Source organism: Chrysemys picta, chromosome 2 (assembly GCF_011386835.1).
Source record: "Chrysemys picta bellii isolate R12L10 chromosome 2, ASM1138683v2, whole genome shotgun sequence".
Classification (NCBI taxonomy): Eukaryota; Metazoa; Chordata; order Testudines; family Emydidae; genus Chrysemys; species Chrysemys picta.
In genome coordinates, this window is record NC_088792.1 from 86567228 (window position 1) to 86589101 (window position 21874).

Sequence of the window (21874 nt, forward strand, 5' to 3'; positions counted from 1 at the left end):
TGGATGGGGCTCCCCACAGCTCCCCAGCCCACCGCTGCCGGTGAGGGGGCCTCCTGCAGCTCCCAGCCGAGCAGGGTGGTGGAGGATCCCTTGCAGCTCCCAGTCAGTGGCCAATGGGGTCCCTGTAGCTCCCAGCCACTGCGGGGGGGGGGGGGCGGGGGAGGGAGGGCAGCAAGGTGCTGGACCCTCCTCCCTCCCCATTTTGTCAGGGATATTTTTAGTAAAAGTCAGGGATGGGTCACGGCTTCTGTGAATTTTTGTTTAACGCCAGTGACCCGTCCCTGACTTTTACTAAAAATAACTGTGACAAAATCGTAGCCTTAGTTATATTGGCCTAGAACTTCCTTGCGCACTTCTGCCTATCACAAACACTCAACTAGCCTTTTTCAAGGCCATTTAGAGAGGAAAGAGCAGCTTAATGTGTTGATATGCCTAGACTATCCAGCTCCCGTCACGCACATTCCTTAATTTTCCTGTTCCATCTCTGTGTCTGGATCAATAAGACATAAAAGTAAAGACCATGTAGCCACACTTTGTGATTAACATTTGTGTCAATAACTGCTGGAAGTTTGGGATAAATATTCAGTAATCTCAGAAAAGTGATCAAATCTAAAGAATGCAAGATAAGAAAAGGTATTCACCATTTTGATGAAGATGTTTACATGTACAGAGAGCACTAAATCATTGTGTTTGTGATTTAGTTTGTTTGTACTTATCATGAAACTGTGTACTACAGTCTCTACATAGCAAAGAAACCAAATTGAATGCACTGAACAACCTGCTAGTCAGTTCAACCTCATTGAACAGCAGGACACCCATAAGCCCACCATTCAAATAGGTAATTACATATGTCACAGAGCCTGACTATTATTGCTCCTGAAACCTTGTGATAAATACATTAGTAGTAGTTTTACCATCATTGCAATAAACTGCCCATTACAATTTAGAATAGTGTTAGTAAACTGGCCCTTGCATTTCTCACAAGTTTATGAGGATAAATTATGTTAATTTCTACTGTATATAATTTCTACACGGTATATAGCCGAATTAGAAGTAAACAATGAGATCCTAAATTATAGACACAAGGTGGGTGGGGTAATATCTTTTATTAGATCAACTTCTGTTGATGGAAGAGAAGCTTTTGAGCTTACACAGAGCTTCTTCTTACCTCACCCATCTTGTCTCTTGAATATCTTCGAACCAACATTGCTGCACCACCACTGCAAATCCTAAATTACGGCAAATGAAGTACAGGCTGACTCATTTCATAGATTTTTTTAAGAAGTTAATTATTAAAGTATACATGGCATGTTTTCCTATAATGTCCTCTTACACCCAATAAAATACAGTAAATAATTTAGTAGCAGTGGCTTAATGCTGATTCAGAGTTGGTGTTCTACGCAAGAATTTAATATTTCACTACATAGAATGCGCTGCTATATGCTGCAATAGGAGATTTGCTATTTCAACCTATGTCAGAGACTTTCACTACAGTATATATATGACAAACATGTCTCACGGTTCATTGGTTCAATAATATCTAAAACATAGCTTAAGCCTCAAAATTTAGAAAGGAAGAGGAATGCAACATGCGGAGCAATGAGCATAGATCAACTCCTTTGGTTCTTGGCTTCTTTATTACAAATACACCTGAGCACAGTTCTCTAGAACTACTCAAAAATCCTGAGTGCAATACACCAGCAAATTGGCTGTGCAGATGCCAAGCCTTAAGGATTCCTATGGCTTAACACCCACATAGCATAATTTTATTATAACTTCCAGAAAAAGCTTTGCACCAAAATCAGGCCTTTGACTTTATCTACTTTTCTGATCAAAGCCTTGTATCCATTTACAATCCCAGGCCTAGCATGAAATATAGAATAATTAGCAAGAGACCATGCATTACATTAATGGGCCCTAGAGGCATCTAACTAGAAAACAAAGCTTCAGAACCATGTGATGTGCTATTCATTTAGGTAAAAAACAAATACCACCACCACATTTGTATTACAATAGGAGGGTAGATAGTAGTACATGATTTGAAGGCGACGATCCAGTCATCATTGTTCTAATCTGGGACTTAAGAGACTGAGGTTCCATTCCCTGTTCCACCACAAACTTGCTGTGTGACCTTGGGAAAGTCATTTAGTCTCTCTGTGCTTCAACTCTCTCCCCATAAAATAGGGATAATAGCACCTTCCTATCTCACAGGGGTGTTATGAGGCCAAATACTTCAAAGACTGTGAGACACTCAAATATTATGGAGATAGAGGCCAATAAATATCTAATAGATGAATGGAACATTTATAGCTGTAAGGGTAACAAATTAATTTTTCTCAAAAAAAAATTTCCATGTATTTTTTCCATGAATATATTTCTCTTTCGCCATAACTGTTCTGAGAATACCCTTTCTTGGTGTAAGTTAAGCTATGTACTTCTACACAGAAGCAGTCTGATAAATTACAATAATTAGTATGACATGCTTAGACACTTTTCATCTATAATTCCAGAAAATTAACATGATGAGAATGACCGTTCCCAATTATTAATTCATAATGTTCCTTTTGGTTACAAGACAAATCTCTGCCAAACACCTCATCTATATTACCCTGATGGGAAGACGTAAAGCTCCACTAGCAAGCAATATTCTGGAGTTTATCTCAGCTTTATTTCAAACATTACAATAGGGGGTAAAGTGGGACATATTAAATATTAATAAATACTTTACACATATCTTGCACTGTTTACTTATGGCCCTCAAAATGCTTTACAAAAGTGGGCGTATTATCCTTCCATCTGGCCTAGGGCAGCAGAACACTTACCCCAAAAGTGTCAGCATTAACCCACTGTTAAAGATGGCTCTACAGAGTAACAAAAAGTACGTCCATCCCATGAGGGATTCAGCACTGGGCTCTAGTACAAAATTGGAACAATATTTAAGCTACATCTACATTGTTGGGCTATATTCCATTTAGCATAAGATTTTCAAATAAGATTTCAGCACTCAGTACCTCCCATTAAGACCATTGGGAATGTTGGTGCTAAGCATTTTGGAAGATCTGACCCTTACAGTATATAAAATTTACATTTTCCAAATATAAAATTGGAACTATCTTGTATGTTCTGCTATGGGAACAAGAATGGTCTTGTGGCCCTGACCTTTATAAGTGTGTTCGTTAGAAATAAGGCATAACATTTTGCATTGCGAGACTGGTGTAGAGAGTTAGAATGGATACTACATGATGTGGCTGAACAAGCAAGATTCTTTTTGTTGAAAAAGATTTTAACCATTAGATAACAATTTCCAATCAGCTACCAGCCTGAGCTGCATTTGAACCAACCATCTAGAGGTGATAGTCCATAGCCCATTAAGAATCCCCACAAACTAACCAGCCCCGTAACAAGCAATATCTTGAAGCTCTATTGCACCATGAAACAAAAATGCCAGATGTTCTAACACACATTCACATACTGTAAATAAAAAGCAATAGTGCTTGTATCTAGAGAAAGTTAACTAAACAGTGAGAAAAGGTCTCGAAATAGAAGCCTGCCTTTGACAAGATATGATGGTGATAGATAAGGTAGAAATATTTGTCTTTCAAATTTTTAGGAATTTCAAGACACTATATTATCTGGGACCCTAGTAACTACAGTACATAATAGATGCATTAAAAAGGAAAGGATAAACTCATAGTGAAGCAAAACAGAATAAATTAAATTTGCTAAGTAATTGAAAGATTATCATTTTTCACTTCCATTTGAACTAAAAAAAACCCCACCCATGTGTTCAGGGACAAGGAACGTTAAAACACATGAAATTAAGATCATAATTGGATACGATGCTTCCCCTAGTAACACAGCCACACAAGTATTTGACTTGATAAGAACAGATGCTAGGAATCTAAAGTAATTGAAGATGTACAGTATACATAATTAATGGACACAAATCTGACATCAGGAATCAAAATACTCAAAAACCAGTGGGAGAACACTTTAACCTGTCTGGTCATTCAGTGACAGACCTGCGGGTGGCTATATTACAACAGAAAAACTTCAAAAACAGACTCCAACGAGAAACTGCTGAGCTAGAATTGATATGCAAACTAGACACAATCAACTCCGGTTTGAATAAGGACTGGGAATGGCTGAGCCATTACAAACATTGAATCTATCTCCCCTTGTAAGTATTCTCACACTTGTTATCTAACTGTCTGTACTGGGCTAGCTTGATTATCACTTCAAAAGTTTTTTTTCTCTTAATTAATTGGCCTTTCAGAGGTGGTAAGACAACTCCCACCTGTTTATGCTCTCTGTATGTGTGTATATATATCTCCTCAATATATGTTCCATTCTATATGCATCCGAAGAAGTGGACTGTAGTCCACGAAAGCTTATGCTCTAATAAATTTGTTAGTCTCTAAGGTGCCACAAGTCCTCCTGTTCTTCTTTTTATTAATATGAGGCATTCCTGCTCACTTTTAAGGAATGTACACTGAAACATAGTACTTAAAAGTCCACTTCTCCTTCCCTTGCAACCTAGATATAGATGATTTGGTGTGTACTATATTTATTCCAAGTATTTACTGTAAGGATGTAGATGATGGAAATATGTGGCTGTCATACCAATAGACATGCAGAATAACATCTATACAAGCTTGCACACTTAGGCCTTGTCTACACTACCACTTAGCTTAATGTAAGTTACGTCACTCAAGGGTGTAAAAAAAACCACCTCGCTGAGCCACATAGCTTGCATCGACTTAACGCAGTGTCTACTCCACGCTATGTCAGCGGAAGATGCTCTCCCGTCAACATAGCTTCCGCCTCTCATTGAGCGGCACCAATTTAGCGCCGTAGTGAAGACTAGCCCTCTGTGAAGAATGGACACAGAGGATCCCTCCCTTCTTTCACCAAATGTCGTAAATGTATAAATATGGAGGAAGAAAATACAGCATGGGCTGTCTTATTTCAGCCCCTTGGTAAAACCACACACAGCAGAAGGAATACAATTCCACCCCAGTATACCTTGGGTATATTCAAACTTAGATAAAACAGCTTGGGACAGACCTTTAAAGGATGTTGCCATGCGAGATTTCCCTACCCAACCTGATGCCCGGTAGCCTCCTTAGCAGACTAAGGACTTTGTCAAACCCAGGGGAATAAGAGGGACATTGCTGTCAAAATTCCTTTAGTAGCTTGTTTGAAGACTAAACGTTTCTTTTTCGCCTGCATTTCCTTCACGAGACAGTTGGAACCATTTAGCCTCTTTAGGGAAATTCCTGTCACACCCATTTTCTCCTATCAATTCTCAGATTGTCAGCTAGAGTAGAACTTTTTTTCTACTTAAAAGAAAATATGAGGAACTTCTGCAATTTATGTCATATGACGTGTAATGAATTAAGTCTATATAGGGGAGTATATTCTGCTTGCAATTACACTTGCATAAAAATAATTATAATCATGCCTGCAGTCCAGAATCTTTACTGCATATGATTTTTTTTCCCCATAAAAATAAAGTCTTGTAACCCAGAGATAAGAAAGTTTTCAATGGAAAGGAGAAATGTATTTTCTGTCAAGACATTAAATAAAATGTGATTAATACAATGTGGTACCGATTCCATTCCTACACCAATCTAATCCCTCTGACGTCAGTGGCATTACTTTTGATTTACCCAGGTGTAAATAAGATTAGCACCAAGCCCATTGATTTTAAGACTGACAAGTGTGAACAAGTGATGATAGTGTGACCCTGTCAGACCAGGTGTGAGCTCATGCCACAGCCCCTAATTATCACTGAACACTGACAAAGGCATATCTAGAAACCAGTCGGGCTCACTTGTGTTAGTATTGTTAATACAGATGTTAATTTTATAAGACTGTGTACATTGATGAAATGCTTCTAGGATGCCGAATGTATTGATCTCACTTATAACATCTGTATCCCATGGTATTAAGTTATATTGAGTGTTTGCATTGCAAGCCTCTGTAACTGTGTAACTCACCAAACAGGAAAGAAGCATTAATTAATGTAAAGTGCTGGTTTTGCACACAAAGAGGCGCAGTGAACCCAAATGAGCCATTGTGAAACATCAAAGGACTAAGACTTGGTTGACTGCTCACACCCCACATCCATGAAACACTTGTCCTATCCATTTGAACTCTGGGGGAATGGAATAAAAATCCCTGACCAGAAGGAACTGAATCACTATGGTGCTTGGAATTTAGAGAGGGCAAGATTTCTAAGCATAAGAAAGGGATCCCCAAGCTGCTTAGTTAGGATTCACTGTAAAGAACATGGAAAGCTTGCATATCACAGCAACTTCTGTTATCAATTGGAATCTAAGACTGTAACTCATTTGTGCATGTATGTTTATCTGCTTTAACCTTGTAAATAGCTCTCATTTCTTTTTCTTAGTTAATAAATCTTTAGTTAGTTTATTATAGGATTGGCTACAAACATTGTTTTTAGTGTGTAGTCTATACTGCAATTCACTTGGGGTAACTAATTGGTCATTTGAGACTGAGTGTAACCTGAATATTGTTCTGGTTTTTTGTGTATAAGGGACCATCTATCACAACGTCAAGCTTGCCTAAAGGGACTGTCTGTGACTCCATGCTAAGGCTGTTATAGTGCTTGAGGAGTTCACATTTGATACTTGATTGGAGAAATCTAAGTACACATCCAGTTTGGGGTTTGTGCCTTGCTTCTGAACAGTCTGCCCTGAGGCTGGCACCCCCGGTTGTGAGCCACTCCACACAGCTTGACAGATAGGTTTGCCTCAAGTTCAAATAAAATATTTTCTTAAACAATTCAAAATTACTGAACATTAATGTACAACTATTTGCCACATAAAGACTCTGTAAGAAAGTATTTTACAAACTATTTTACAGCTCAACAAATCTTGCCATAACCAGACTTCATTACCTCAGCTCATCTACTATGCCAACAATGAAATTAGCCTCTGTCCTGTTTTTATGTACTTTAAGGATATCACATGCTCTCTTGAACTATGCATCCCAGTGAGTCACTCATTTGATCAACCTCTGATCACAGGATGAAAGCATATCCTTAGTAGATCACACAAACTCGATTATTCTGAAGCAATTTAATTCAGAAGGTTACTCTAAAATGTAGATGTACAAGAGAATATGTGAGAGAACTCTAATTAAAAAAAGACAATGTAAACACGATGGCTTTGAACCAAGCTGAAATCAGTTTATGGCTAATGAGATGGACAAAGCTACCTAGGAAGCACCAAACTCCGCTATAGAAACTGGTGTTCCTTGAAAAAGAAAAGTGTAACAGACTGCCAGGGTAATGGCTGGTGGTATATTAATTGGTTTCTATATGCTATGATGCAAGCCCCTTATAAATACATGTAATAAAATAAATAATCATAAATAACTGACCAACCATATCTTGAAGCCCTTATGCAGTTTTTACACAGTTCTTACTCAAGCAAAATGCTCACCAACTTCATTGCTTCAGGAAGGGCTGCAGTATTTGAGCTACTAAATAAATTATAAAAAAACCTCTTCAATACTTGATCAGTGTTTCGACTGTAATTTCTTTAGGGGAGGGATCATTTTGTGTGTGTTTGTACAGAGCCCAGAATAATGGGGCCGTGATCAGAGCAACCAAATGTTTCTGCAATACCAATAAACAACAACAATTAACAACACAGTGTGGTTAAGGTGGTTGAAATCAACATCCTGACTGCACATATATTGAAACTGCATGAACTGGTGATATACAGACAGAACATGACAGATGGAGTTAGTGAAGAAAGAAGTAGGAATCACTGTGATAATAGTAAGGCACTTTATAGAACACAAAATAATGGACTATTCGCTATCATTTCTTCTAATTAGATATAAAATATCTCTGCACAATAAATTAGAATACACATAGCTTTTGAACTGCTTCTTTATACCTCACCAATTCCATCCAAAGATGAATGAATGGAGCAAAGTACACAGTGCAAATCAAAACAGGTGTCTTTTGCACTGAGTAGAGGTAAAATATCTGGTGTAAGCAGTTTTCAATAAAGTGCTTTTCCTGTTACTTTGTGGCATATATATATCCATAATTGCGTATGATTGCTTCATTGAACTGAACTCTGAGAAAGAGGGTCAAAACAGAAAGGTGTAATTAATTTTACAAATACTCAGTAGGATAAACTAAGATCTCTCTGGGAATTACAGAACCTGGACGGAATAATTAATAATGAGAACAGTGTAAAACCTACTGTCTTAACTTTCTATGGGTTTTGCAAATACTACTTTGGTTTTGATCCAAGTGGGCTAGCACCACTTCAAATTTTGCATTGATTTCTAGGTTTCAATTCATCCCAAAATCTCAAAGGAAAACTCAATCAAAACGGCTGAATTTCACTTATGTTCACATCTAATCCAGGTTAAACTATGAATACCCTACATGTATGGCACATTTGGCACTTATTCTTGACTTCCAAATCTGCATAAGCATTTCAAACTAGTTTTTACAATGTTGCCAACTCTCTCAATTTTTTGAGAGTTTTGCAATATTCGACACTTTGCTTAAAGCCCCAGCTCCTGGATGCAAGTGATTATATGAGATGCTCAGATTTCGCTAAAAAAAAAAGTTTGTAGCTCTTATGGCCATAGAGAAAAAAATTGAAAATGGCTCAAAACCAGAAGGCAAATAGAATTATTTTTTTTGTAATAGCATAATTTGGGCAGGGGAGGGGCACGATCATGATTTTTGAACATTTAGGATTGGTAATACTAAGTGTGTGAATTATGATCTTTACCAGATGGCACATTATTGGTGAACAACCAAGCCCATCAACTGTATCCATACATACTTGCAGCCGTTTCACAGTGAAATTGATTAGGATTACAGTGTCTAGTTAATTTCACTGTGCACTGACTCTATACCCCAAAGCACTTCAAACTCAGTGGTATAACATTGATGCTGCAGTTGGTCTGCCAGGATGAGAGTCCAGAAGGAAAGCCAAGTATAATCAATGTATTTGTATCCAACTGCAAGGGTAAGCCATGTAAGAAGTTAATTATCCCATTAATTTTCCATCAGTTACAGAGTAATGGATTTTGCCCATGCAGATATATGGCTCAAAATCAAAATGAAAATTAGTTTTTAAAAGAAAAGCATTTCATTTATTAAAAATGCAAATAAGTACAGGAAAATATTGTTTAAATAGCAGAATTTCTAGGCTCAATCAGCCAATATTGTTTTTACATAAAGAAAATGTTTCAGCTCTAGAAGAATGTGCAATATCATTGAAAATATGATGTCTCTACGTATTCTAAAAGAGCACAGTATTAGACCAGGACACAACAGAAGTCTGACTGCAAAAATAAGCATGCAAGCATCTCTCACTATCTTTAAAAGCCAGTGCCTGATTACTACAGCAACTCTCTCTCACATGGAAAGATTTGCATGTATTATGCATAATACCTAGACAAACCAATTTGCACAACAACTTTTGCTAATTTCACTGTTTTAACCTTTACACTGTACTTTTCACATCTGTACTATATGGCCTCACAGTGCTTAAACAAAGAAACATGGTCACACCATTAACATATGAGCACATAGTTGCATAAAACTGGAACTCATATTTGTGTAGCAATTAGGTAAAACAACAGCTACACACTATACAAAGTACATAGATACAGCTGTTGCTTGAGCTATACAAGTAGCTCAAACTAATTGGAGGATTAATTGCACTAAAACCTAAAGCTCTCCATTTATCCAGGTATAATATTTAGAAGCTGGGGTATAGTATTCCTGCTTCCCTCAAATTCCATTATATAAATAGATCTTGTGAACTTCAAGACTATTTCAGTTGAGATAATTTATAGAAAAAAGTGGAGAGAGCTTGCTTTATTGCTACCACTTGCAGAGCAAAATAATTTCTAGCAATGCATTCTCCCCAACATTTAACAAATAGAAATATATTATATAGTTTGTATTAGCTACCTTTCTCATACATTTGTATGTTACATCATGAAATAACTTCACAATGTCATTATCATTTCTCACTGAAAACTTAGTTTTAATAACGTACATTGTCTGCCATCTGGCTATTCAGAGCTCCTAAACAGAGAAAGAAGACTTGGAGTTTTAACATTAATCAGTGAAGAACTAATAGGATGTCTACACAATGAAGATAAATTCTGCAGAGAAATAAACCTCTAGCATTGAAGGATCATTAAAATTGCAGTAACCTGTATATTTCTATCAGAAGAGCTGCTGAGTTCATAAAGAGAGTTTATTCTTCTGAAGATACAGAAGAGAGGCTGTTTCTATGACCTTGCACAGGAATTCTCTGCTGATCCACCCTAAACTCAAGTGCTAGAATCTTTTCTAAAGATGCAGAATGTTTGCTGCTGACTTACAATGGCAGGTAGATCTTTCAGGCCGGATACAGTTGGGGTCACAGAACGCAGCTGGTGGAGAGGGCACTAGCGGCTAAAAAAAGAGGCCCTGCAGTCGGAGCATACCCAGTCCAGCATCACGCCCAGCCACTGCCTCTATTTCCCTTCTTCAAAATAACTCACCCCTTCTCATAGTCTAGTTTATTAACATAACAGTTCAAAACACCACAAATCTTCCACCTAGCCTCCTGCTGTTGCACAATTCTTAGACTTGCCCCAATGAGGTTTTGCACTGTAAAGCCTGCAGGCTTGCTCTCCCCAGACCCTCTACCTGGGAACAAGAGAGATATTCTCTCTCCATGAGGAAAGCTCACACAGCCCTCCTACTCCTCTGGGCATTTCTCCTGACTGAACTCAGACTGCCCTTATCTTCTGCAGACAGCCTGGGATCTATTCACATACATGCCCCTGTCATGTAACCCATGGACTGAGAGGTAAATTAGTCACAGGGGAGGCAGAACCAGTCCTCCCTTAAAGGGCCAGCTCACACTGTGACAGAACTTTAAAACAGCAGAACCTTATTAAGCTCCATGACAGTCAAAAGTAACCTGCAAGATACCCAAACACACACATAAATAATGCATATTTAAAATAAAACATTATAGGCTTTGGCTCCTGGGTCTTTGGTGGCTGACTGTGCCTCCATCACATTCTGTTTGCACAGAAATGTTGTTTTTCCCCTTGATTGGTTTGGTATTAGAGCTCCTTTTTGTAATGCCTTTGCAATACTTTATGCTCATGGGCAGCATGTAATGGAGGCAAGGGGAGGCTAAGCCTGCCCAAACCTCACACCGGCGGGGGCATGATTGGCAGACCCTGAAAAATCTCGCCCCGTCACAGCCTGCGGCTGGAGGAACTCTGGCTCCATGCTGTGGCCACGGCAGGGGCACCGAGCTTTTCTGGTCTCAGGGCTGCACCACGCGGGGGGAGAGTGCAGCAAGTGGGACAGGTGGGGCTATGGGAGAAGAGGCTCCGGCCTCGGAGTTCCAGCCAGGGCAGAGATCTCCACTGCTGTCCCAGTTTAGGCTGGAGCAGTCAGCCCCCCACCCCCACGCCACATCACTTAGCATTGCAGTGTTGTTATTGTTCTGAGTATATTGTGCATGCATATAAATATTAACTAATCCTAAAAACAGCATGTGATGCCTTTCTGTGATACATGCATATCAAACATCTTGAAATTCTCATATAAATCTTCCATCTCCTGCACGGTGAATAGTTTAACTTCCCTAGCATTTGTGGTATGACCTAGTTTGGTTGCAGGTTGCCCAGCAGAGAACCTGCATTCTTACTATTAATGCCTATCATGTGCTTCTTAATCCCTATATGCGGTTCATTTTTTGATTCCACAATATACTTGTCCTTGATCTTCCCATAAAAAAATCTTGTAAACACACAAAGTTAATTGAGAATGTTTCTTAAATATGCCTGCATTTATTAGATTTATTTTGTGTTGCTCATCCAATTATTTGAATAAAACTTACTGATACTGGCCAAAAAGGAGATAATTTGCTTGGTTTATTGTTTCATCAGGTTTTTAACATCCAACTTACTATGTATCTCACCAAAACTATTAATTATTTGCCACTCATCTATTCAGTTTGAATTGCTATTGAACGTTTTGCCAGCTTGATTGTTTTCCTTTGTTCTAGAAGAAGCTTTTTAAAAGCAAAATGTCACTGCACCAAAGGCCATAGTGCAGTTCTAAATTTGAAATAAGCAATTGTACATTGCAATGTATTTTGAAAAATTTCCTACTCTTATTGAAAAAATTAAGGCGTTTTTAGGAAACCTGATGATGCACTCCAATATATTTCAGATTATAATCAAACCCCTACATCTTTTTAGTTTGAACAACATATTCTGCAATCAGAAGATGGCTTTGTCATTGCACTTTACTGTTCTTAATAGTCTTGGAAAGATACATGGAATGAAAGACATAATACTTAAGTGACAATCAACATAAAGCCTAAAGAACATATGTAGTGGTTCATGTTGTACTAAAAGAAAGAACAAAGTCAAGATTTCTCTGTATGACTCTGCAAATCAATCATCTAACACGAATTTCAGAAACTAAGGCTTGGCTGGTACAACAAAATTTAGCTGGGATAGCTATGCTGGGTAGGAGTGTGGAAAAAAGTCACTGCCCACTAGCCAGCAAAACCTCCTGTGTAAATGCAACTATATCAACAAAAGAGTGCTTTTGTTAAACCAAGTCTACACTTAAAATCCACACTACTGAGCAACATAGCTATTCCAACCCAACCCCTAGCGTAGATGCAGCAAGGTTAACATAAGAATGCTTCTGTCGACCTGGCTATCACCACTCAGGAAGATGGTGTTCCTACACTGTAGAAAAACTTCTTCCATTAGTGTAGGCTGCATCTACACTACAGGGTTATGCCAGCATAGCTACAGAACCATAGTTATGCCGGTATAGCCCCTGTAGTGTGGACATGGCCTTAGCATACCTAATGTTCTTCTGGGAGGTGGTACAGCAATGTTGGCAGAACTCCTTCTGCCAGCTTACATGCATCTCCACTAGGGGGCTTTGTCAACATAGCTATACCAGCCCACACTCTGTAGTGTAGACAAGCCTTAACTTTATCTCATTTCAATTTGAATAATAGAAACAGAATGTTTCCTAGGCATCCTACTCACAGAATTACAGTGATAACGTACAGAAAAAAGATAAGTTGATAAACTTGTCCCAGAAAACGTAAAACCAACTGATCTGAATGAAATACTATGAGTGGAATCTTTAAGGAGAACTACAACCTTAAGATTTCCCTTTGCCATCATTAATCCATATTGCTTTCTACTACAGCAACATGCCCAAAGTACACAGTTATGCCAAATATATTAAATAGCATGCGCTCAAAATGGAAATGTAATTATATATATTCTACAGTACTGGCCTATTAGGTACATAATATGCATTTTTAAAAACTGCCTAGCTACTATTACAGTCTCATGGGTAAATCAAAAATATAAAAAACACAGAGCTGAAATATGCATGTACCTGAGAGAATAGAATTGCTTCTTATAAGTAACACTGCACTTGCTTTACAAAATGGTCGAATCACAATATTGCCTGAAGTGCTATCCAATATAAAAATTATATGTTTAAGTAATATTTGTGATGACTCAGAGAAAGTGAAGATATTTAAAATACAAGCAACACAATCTTTGTTCTCTGTTTTTAATTCACACAATTGCCTCCCTCTTTCCCACTTTCCCCAATTTAAGACAGAACAATTTTCCAGTGGTCCTCTTTATCTATCTGTAAGATTTGGACATATATCTATTATCAGGATGGCCTATTTCCAACAGTTGACCTGATTATCAGTACAAACATTTTTTTTTCCCTCCTGATGATAATAGCCTACCTTAATTGTTTACTCTCGTTATAGTTGGTATGGCAACACCCATTTTTTTTCATGTTCTCTGTGAATATATATCTTCCTACTGTATTTTCCACTGCATGCATCCGATGAAGTGGGTTTCAGCCGACGAAAGCTTATGCTCAAATAAATGTTAGTTTCTAAGGTGCCACAAGTACTCCTTGTTCTTTTTGCTGATACAGACTAACATGGCTACCACTCTGAAAGTTATAAAATGGGTGCTCTAGACAGGCAAATAGTGAGAGGGAAAATAGAGGCACAGAGGTGAAGGGATTTGCCCAGGGACACATAGCATGTCAACAGCAGAGCCAGGGATGGAATCTAGGTCACTTGAGTCCCAGTCCAACGCCCTAGCTACTGGACCACACTGCCTCTCTATTAAAGTATTTGTTTACGTTCCCAAGTACAATAGAGGGGACATAATCAATAAAGTTAATAGTAGTAGAGAAAGCAATCAAAGTTTGTAAGGATTTTAAAGTCTGGGTATATTCTAAAAACATCTTGGATACTGTCACCGATAGTAATTTTTTCCTTAATGAAAAACGTTTGTTTTAACTTTTGTCTATGTAGTTGTAGCCATGTCTGTCCCAGGATATTAGAGAGGGATGGTGGGTGAGATAAATCTTTTACTGTTGGTGAGACAGACAAGCTTTCCAGCTCTTCTTCTGGTCTGGGAAAGATATTTCCAGCATCACATCAAAATGCAAGATGGAACAAATTGTTTAGAATAAGTACTTAGCACAAATTGAAAGGGACCATTCAAGGCAGAGCGGCCCGTTAACACCTCTGCAGTCATAAGACAAAAAGAGGGGGTGAGCGGGTTACAGATTGTTGTAATAAGCCACAAATCCTGTGTCTCTGTTGAGTCCATGATTTCTAGTATTTAGCAGAGTAATGAAATTTAAGCTGCCAGGTGGCTTGTCTTTTGAAAGTGTTGTGCAGATTTTCTTTGAGGCCAAGGACTTTGCAATTCCTAGAAGGCTGCTGTCCCTAGATCACAGGAGGGGATCCACCTTTTATATCAGGTTCCAGACAGCATGTGCTTGATAAATTAGAGGCCTGCTGTCCCCCATTTGTCTGTTGTGAAAGGGGAGTAGGAGGTTTCTTCTTTTCTAATCCTCCCTACTGGTTATTTTGGTCCTCTCCCTTGGATACTTCTGATGCTGGCCGTAGCTTTGCAAGGCAGCAGGAACAACATAAAAATGACAAGATTCTTCTCAGTTTCGCAGCAGCCTACAAGTTCCTAAATTAGAGTGTGAAATTTACCAGCATTTTGAAAACTGAGACATCTCGAGGTCCAACATCCAGGAAAGTACTGAAGGACACATGCTTTACATCAAATTTATCATATATTTAGCTCTCGAAAATTAAACATGTGCTTCAGTTCTTTCCTCACTAGGGGGACTTCCCTGAGTCAGGGCACTTGCTCCCTCTGCTCCAGTGACCACTCATCTCTTAGGGTATGTCTACACTATGGGATTACTCCGAATTTACAGAATTCGATTTTGGGCAACTGATTGTATAAAGTTGAGTGCATGCGGCCACACTAAGCACATTAATTTGGCGGTATGTGTCCATGTACCAAGACTAGCATCGACTTCCGGAGCGTTGTACTGTGGGTAGCTATCCCATAGTTCCTGCAGTCTCCTCCGCTCATTGGAATTCTGGGTTGAGATCCCAATGCCTGATGGGGCAAAAAACATTGTCGCTGGTGGTTCTGGGTACAGCCTCACGCCTCCCTCCATGAAAGCAACAGCAGACAACCGTTTCGCGCCTTTTTTCCTTAGTGAACTGTGCAGACGCCATACCATAGCATGGAGCCCGCTCAGCTCAAGACAGCAGTAATGAACATTGTAACCAGCTCGCGCACTATACAGCAGTTTATGCTGAACCAGAACCTGCAAAACCAGGCGAGGAGGAGGCTGCGACTGCAGCGCGGCGACGAGAGTGATGAGGACATGGACACAGAATTCTCTCAAACCATGGGCTCCGGCACATTGGAGATCATGCTGTTAATGGGGCAGGGTTCTACCCGTGGAATGCCGATTTTGGGCCCGGGAAACAAGCACAGACTGGTGGGAGCGCATAGTGTTGCAGGTGTGGGACAATTCCCAGTGGCTGCAAAACTTTTGCATGCGTAAGGACACTTTCATGGAACTTTGTGACTTGCTTTCCCCTGCCCTGAAGCGCCAGAATACCAAGATGAGAGCAGCCCTCACAGTTGAGAAGCGAGTGGCAATAGCCCTCTGGAAGCTTGCAACACCAGACAGCTACCAGTCAGTCAGGAATCAATTTGGAGTGGGCAAATCTACTGTGGGGGCTGCTGTGATGCAAGTAGCCAAAACAATCACTGAGCTGCTACTACGAAAGGTAGTGATTCTGGGAAATGTGCAGGTCATAGTGGATGGCTTTGCTGCAATGGGATTCCCTAACTGTGATGGGGCGATAGATGCTATTATATCCCTATTTTGGCACCGGAGCACCAGGGCAGCCAGTACATAAACCGCAAGGGGTACTTTTCAATGGTGCTGCAAGCACTGGTGGATCATAAGGGACGTTTCACCAACATCAACGTGGGCTGACTGAGAAGGGTTCATGACGCTCGCGTCTTCAGGAACACTACTCTGTTTAAACGGCTGCAGAAAGGGATTTACTTCCCAGACCAGAAAATAACCGTTGGGAATGTTGGAATGCCTATAGTTATCCTTGGGGACCAAGCCTACCCCTTAATGCCATGGCTCATGAAGCCATACACAGGCAGCCTGGACAGTAGTCAGGAGCTGTTCAACCACAGGCTGAGCAAGTGCAGAATGGTGGTAGAATGTACATTTGGAAGGGTCGCTGGCGCACATTACTGACTCGCTCAGACCTCAGCCAAACCAATATTCCCATTGTTATTGCTGCTTGCTGTGTGCTCCACAATCTCTGTGAGAGTAAGGGGGAGACCTTTATGGCATGGTGGGAGGCTGAGGCAAATCGCCTGGCCGCTGATTACATGCAGCCGGACACCAGGGCGATTAGAAGAGCACACCAGGAAGCGCTGCGCATCAGAGAAGCTTTGAAAACCAGTTTCATGACTGGCTAGGCTACGGTGTGAAAGTTCTGTTTGTTTCTCCTTGATGAAAACCCGCCCACTTGATTGACTCATTCTCTGTAAGTAACCCACCCTCCTCCTTCGATCACAGCTTGCTTTCAAAGGAAATAAAGTCACTATCGTTTAAAAATCATGCATTCTTTATTAATTGATTATAAAAAGAGGGATAGAACTGACAAGGTAGCCCAGGTGGGGTTTGGGAGTAGGATAGGAGGGAAGGAAAAAGCCACTAAAAAAGTTCAAAATAATGACAGCCTTTTGGTTGGGCTGTCGACTGGGGTGGAGTGGGAGGGTGCACGGAGTCTCCCCCCTTCCAACGTTCTTACACGTCTGGGTGAGGAGGCTATGGAACATGGTGAGCAGGCAGGGTGGTTATACAGGGGCTGCAGTGGCACTCTGTGATCCTGCTGCCATTCCTGTCCGTTTGCTCACGCAGCAGCCCCAGCATTGCATCCTGCCTCCTCTGATCTTCCTGCCGTCACCTCTCATCTGGAGCATCTCTCCTCTCCTCACGTTGGTCCCTTCTGTCCTCATGTTCACTGGCATCTTTCCTGTACTTTGATACCACGTCCTTCCACTCATTCAGATGAGCTCCTTCATTGCGGGTCGATTCCATGATTTCAGAGAACGTTTCGTCTCGCGTCCTTTTTTTCTGCTGCCTTATCTGAGATAGGCTTTGGGACGGCGGAGGGAGGCTTGAAAAATTTGCAGCTGCTGGAGGTAGGGAGGGAAAAAAGGGAGAGAAGTATTTAAAAAGATACATTTTACAGAACAATGCTTATACTCTTTCACGGTGAACAACACTATTCACATTACATAGCACATGTGATTTCAGTACAAGGTCACATTTTGCATCTTAATATTGGGTGCCTGCGGCTTTGGTGTTAGAGATCACAGACGCAGGTCTGGGCAACAGAATTCGGCTTGCATGCTGCCATGGTAAGCCATTGTCTTTCAGCTTCTGCAGCTTTCCTACAAGCAGTGCCTCCTTTCCCACATACCAAGCAAAGCCCATTGAGTGCTGCGGTTTTCCTGTTAACGTGCAGCAGCAGAAACCAAACTAACCCCCCCCCCCGATCCAATTCTCTGGGATGATCGCTTTACCACTACCCCCACCGCGTGGCTGGTATCAGGGAAGATCCCTGCTAGCCAAACGCGAAAAGCTCAGCGTCAATCCCCCCACCCCCCACTTGGCTAACTGCAGGGAAGAATTTATTTTCAGCCACAGGCAAACAGCCCAGTAGGAATGGCCACCTCTGTCCCCTTAATTAAAATTCCTGCATTTCAACCAGGTTACCATGAATGATATCACTCTCCTGAGGATAACACAGCGAGATAAAGAACGGATGTTGCTTGAATGCCAGCAAACACCGGGACCATACGCTGCCAGGCTTTGTCATGCAATGATACCAGATTACTTGCTACTAGCATGGCATGATCAAGTGTCCAACCATGGAGGACGGAATAAGGCTGCACTGCCCAGAAACCTTCTGCAAAGGCTTTTGGAGTACCTCCAGGAGAGCTTCATGGAGATGTCCCTGGAGGATTTCCGCTCCATCCCCAGACAAGTTAACAGACTTTTCCAGTAGCTGTACTGGCCGCGAATGCATCCCAAGTCCTCAGGGCAAACGAATCATTAAAAAACGCTTGCTTTTAAACCATGTTTTATATTTTCAAAGGTAAACTCACCTGAGGTCCCTTCCATGGGGTCATGGTCTTGGGAGGGTATTTCAATCAGGCTGAGAAAAAGATCCTGGCTGTTGGGGAGAACGGAGTGCTGTGTGCTCTCCGCAAGCTCGTCGTCGTCCTCCTCCTCATCTTCCCCGTCCGCAGAATCCTCAGGCATTGCTGAGATTACCCACTCCTCGGAATCCACAGTCAGGGGTGGGGTAGTGGTGGCGGCCCCCCCTAGAATTGCTTGCAGCTCAGCGTAGAAGTGGCATGTCTGCGGCTCTGTCCAGGACCTTCCATTTGCTTCTTTGGTTTTCTGGTAGGCTTGTCTGAGCTCCTTAACTGTCAAGTGGCATTGTAGTGAGTCCCTATTGTGGCCTCTCTTCATCACGCCCTTGGAGATTTTTTTCAAATGTTTTGGCATTTCGTCTTTTGGAACGTAGTTCTGCTAGCACGGAATTCTCTCCCCATATAGTGATCAGATCCAGTACCTCCCGTACGGTCCATGCTGGTGCTCTTTTTCGATTCTCGGACTGCATGGTTACCTGTGCTGATGAGCTCTGCGTGGTCACCTGTGCTCTCCATGCTGGGCAAACAGGAAATTAAATTCAAAAGTTTGCAGGGCTTTTCCTGTCTACCTGGCCAGTGCATCTGAGTTCAGATTGCCAATCAGAATGGTCACAATGGTGCACTATGGGATAGCTCCCGGAGGCCAATATTGTTGAATTGCAGCCAGACTAACCCTAATTCGAAATGGCAATGTCGATTTCGGCGCTACTCCACTCATTGGGGAGGAGTACAGAAATCTATTTTAAGAGCCCTTTATGCCAAAATAAATGGTTTCGTTGTGTGGACAAGTGCAGGGTTAATTCGATTTAAGCTGCTGAATTCGAACTAAACTCATAGTGTAGACCAGGCCTTATATTCAGTGAAACAGCCTGGCTTACTTAGCATCCAGCAGCAAGAATCTAGTAACTGTCAATGAAATGGGCGTGGCGTGAAGCATCCCGCGTCCCCCTCCCCCTACAGAATAATAATCTAAGCATTTCATAAGTGACTGCGTGGCACTGTTCAGAGGATGCTCTGTGGTGAACAATTATCGGGGCCCTATCCAAAACAGTGTATATTTTAAGGCATGAATGAAGACCAGAACAGAAGGGAACTAACAGCATGGACTATAGTTGTTTAACTGTGCTGTTTTTCTCCTTTCAGTCTGGCATGATCACAAATGCACATGTCTCTGTTGGTGTAGATACCTTACAATTCTTTGCCTAGGACATCAGCAAGCTCACGGACAGAGTATCACACTTACCGCAGTATTTGACAACTGGAAGATATATATACACCCATAAGCAAACAAGTTCAAAGACACTCTGCACCCTGCACACAGAATATTGCAAGGCCAACAGATCTGTACAAAAAAATATCTTGGGCTTTCCAGACTATTCCCAACCTTCATCTTAAATTGCCCATGCATAGAAATTCACTGTGCTCTCCTCCTCCCACCCCCAAGCTGTAGCACAACACTTAATTGTCAAATAATTTTTGCCTACAGTGAACAAAACATGCACAGTTCATTTCTGTTTCTTTCCACATTTCATTCCTCATGATAAGAGCAAAGTGCACTTTTTTTGGCACATTTTGCATTTTGTTCACTTTCTTTGTAGCTCTCGCACACACCTGCTGTTGGGAGGATAGGGCAATATTTCACAGACTCTCACACATAGATTTACACATACAAAGGTGTATACATCAAGCGTCCATTGAAATATGTAAGGTAATAAGATAATAATCACCACCTTTTATAAAACCACTGTACTCAATATCATCTAAACCCTTATTTTTTTGGCCAAGATTTTGCATCCATTCCTGACTCCCATTTTATTTTGTCTCTCAACCATGTATTCATTCTATCTGCTGCTGATGTGCTTTCAAGCCATTAAGGGGAAAACTGCCGGATAGCAAATATTGGGTTATCAATTCTCTGTCTCTTAGGACTGCTATATCGATCTCAGATTTATGTTAACCTCCTGAAATTACTTAATGTCATAGTAATCTGAGAATTATCTTTTTTTTCCATTAATGATAAGCATAGTTGTGCAAGGCTCAGTGAAATTCCATTAACAACAAAGAACCTGAACCAAATGTAATTACAGAAAATAATTATTGGAAAAGGTTTATCAAAGCCTATCCCTGATAGCAAGACAACATTAATAATTTAAGAGTCGAAGTTATTTTTAATATACAAACTCAAAATTATCTTGGGCACCTATCTCTATTTTTAGACTGCAAAACAAAGACTTAATAATTTTAAAGGATGTAGCTCTAACAAAGCAATTTTACAGAACTTAGTTTGTTCCAAGGTTTTGCAAAACCCAAGATCAACAACAATTTGATTTTCTTCTTTAATTTAAATGGAACAGATTTTTACAAGTAAATATGGCTCTGTATTGTGTATATTAACCCAGACAGTGCAGAATTATGCTAGTGCATAAAAACCTGGAAGTGGTTACTCTTATCTTGGACAATGACAACAGAAAAATGAAAAAAAGCAAACAAAGTAGTAATTTAGATTTTAGGAATTCTTTCCATTTTAATAAATTGTATAGCATAGAGTCCCTCTTAATGTCCCACATCTCTCAAACAAATTTAGAACACAGAATGAATTCAAATAGTAAGCTTAATTTATTAAACACTAATGGTTCCTATTATCAGGGGGAACTGCATTAAAATGTTTATAATATAAACATTTTATATAATGTTAATATATATAAACATTACATAAATATAACGTTCTAGTATATTTGTTATGAGCCAAGAAACCAAGGGAAAGTTCTCTTCCTCCATTTCGTTATGCATGGGACTTGAGTATGGAACTGGGAATTAGGAACTCCTGAATTCTAAACTTGATTCTCTCACTCCTCTCAGATCTTAGGGCATTCATTATGGTAAAATGTCTAAGGTGGCCTCCAATTTGGGATGTTTCTATTTTCAGGTGCTTAAATATAGATAAACAGCTAGAAATTTCATACAGAAATTGACTGGCATGTATGAGGATGTGGAATGAGTTTAGACCAAGTTGGGATTGGACCACAGCTCCCAGACAGGGGACATGTCAGATGTCAAACCGATATTAAATTTGAGTCCCAGTCTGGCTCGCAAAAAAGCCAAATGGCAAGTCTTTCATAGACTTCAATGAGAGTAGGAGTATGCTCTTGAACATAGCAAAAGGACCAAGAAGCTGGAAAAGCTGCCGATTATC

General features: G+C 40.3%; 1 protein-coding gene across 11 annotated transcripts in view; it reads right to left on the bottom strand.

The window, feature by feature from the left end:
* MYRIP (myosin VIIA and Rab interacting protein) overlaps window positions 1-21874 on the bottom strand; it is a 373571-nt gene that overhangs the window by 234160 nt on the left and 117537 nt on the right. Inside the window, exon 1 of one of the 11 annotated variants that reach the window (XM_065587127.1) lies at window positions 10405-10839. The exons of the other annotated variants lie outside the window; for them this stretch is intronic. The gene's annotated coding sequence lies outside the window, so the exon portion shown is untranslated. Of the gene's footprint in view, window positions 1-10404; window positions 10840-21874 lie in introns of those variants that run through there. 11 annotated transcript variants of the gene reach the window in all.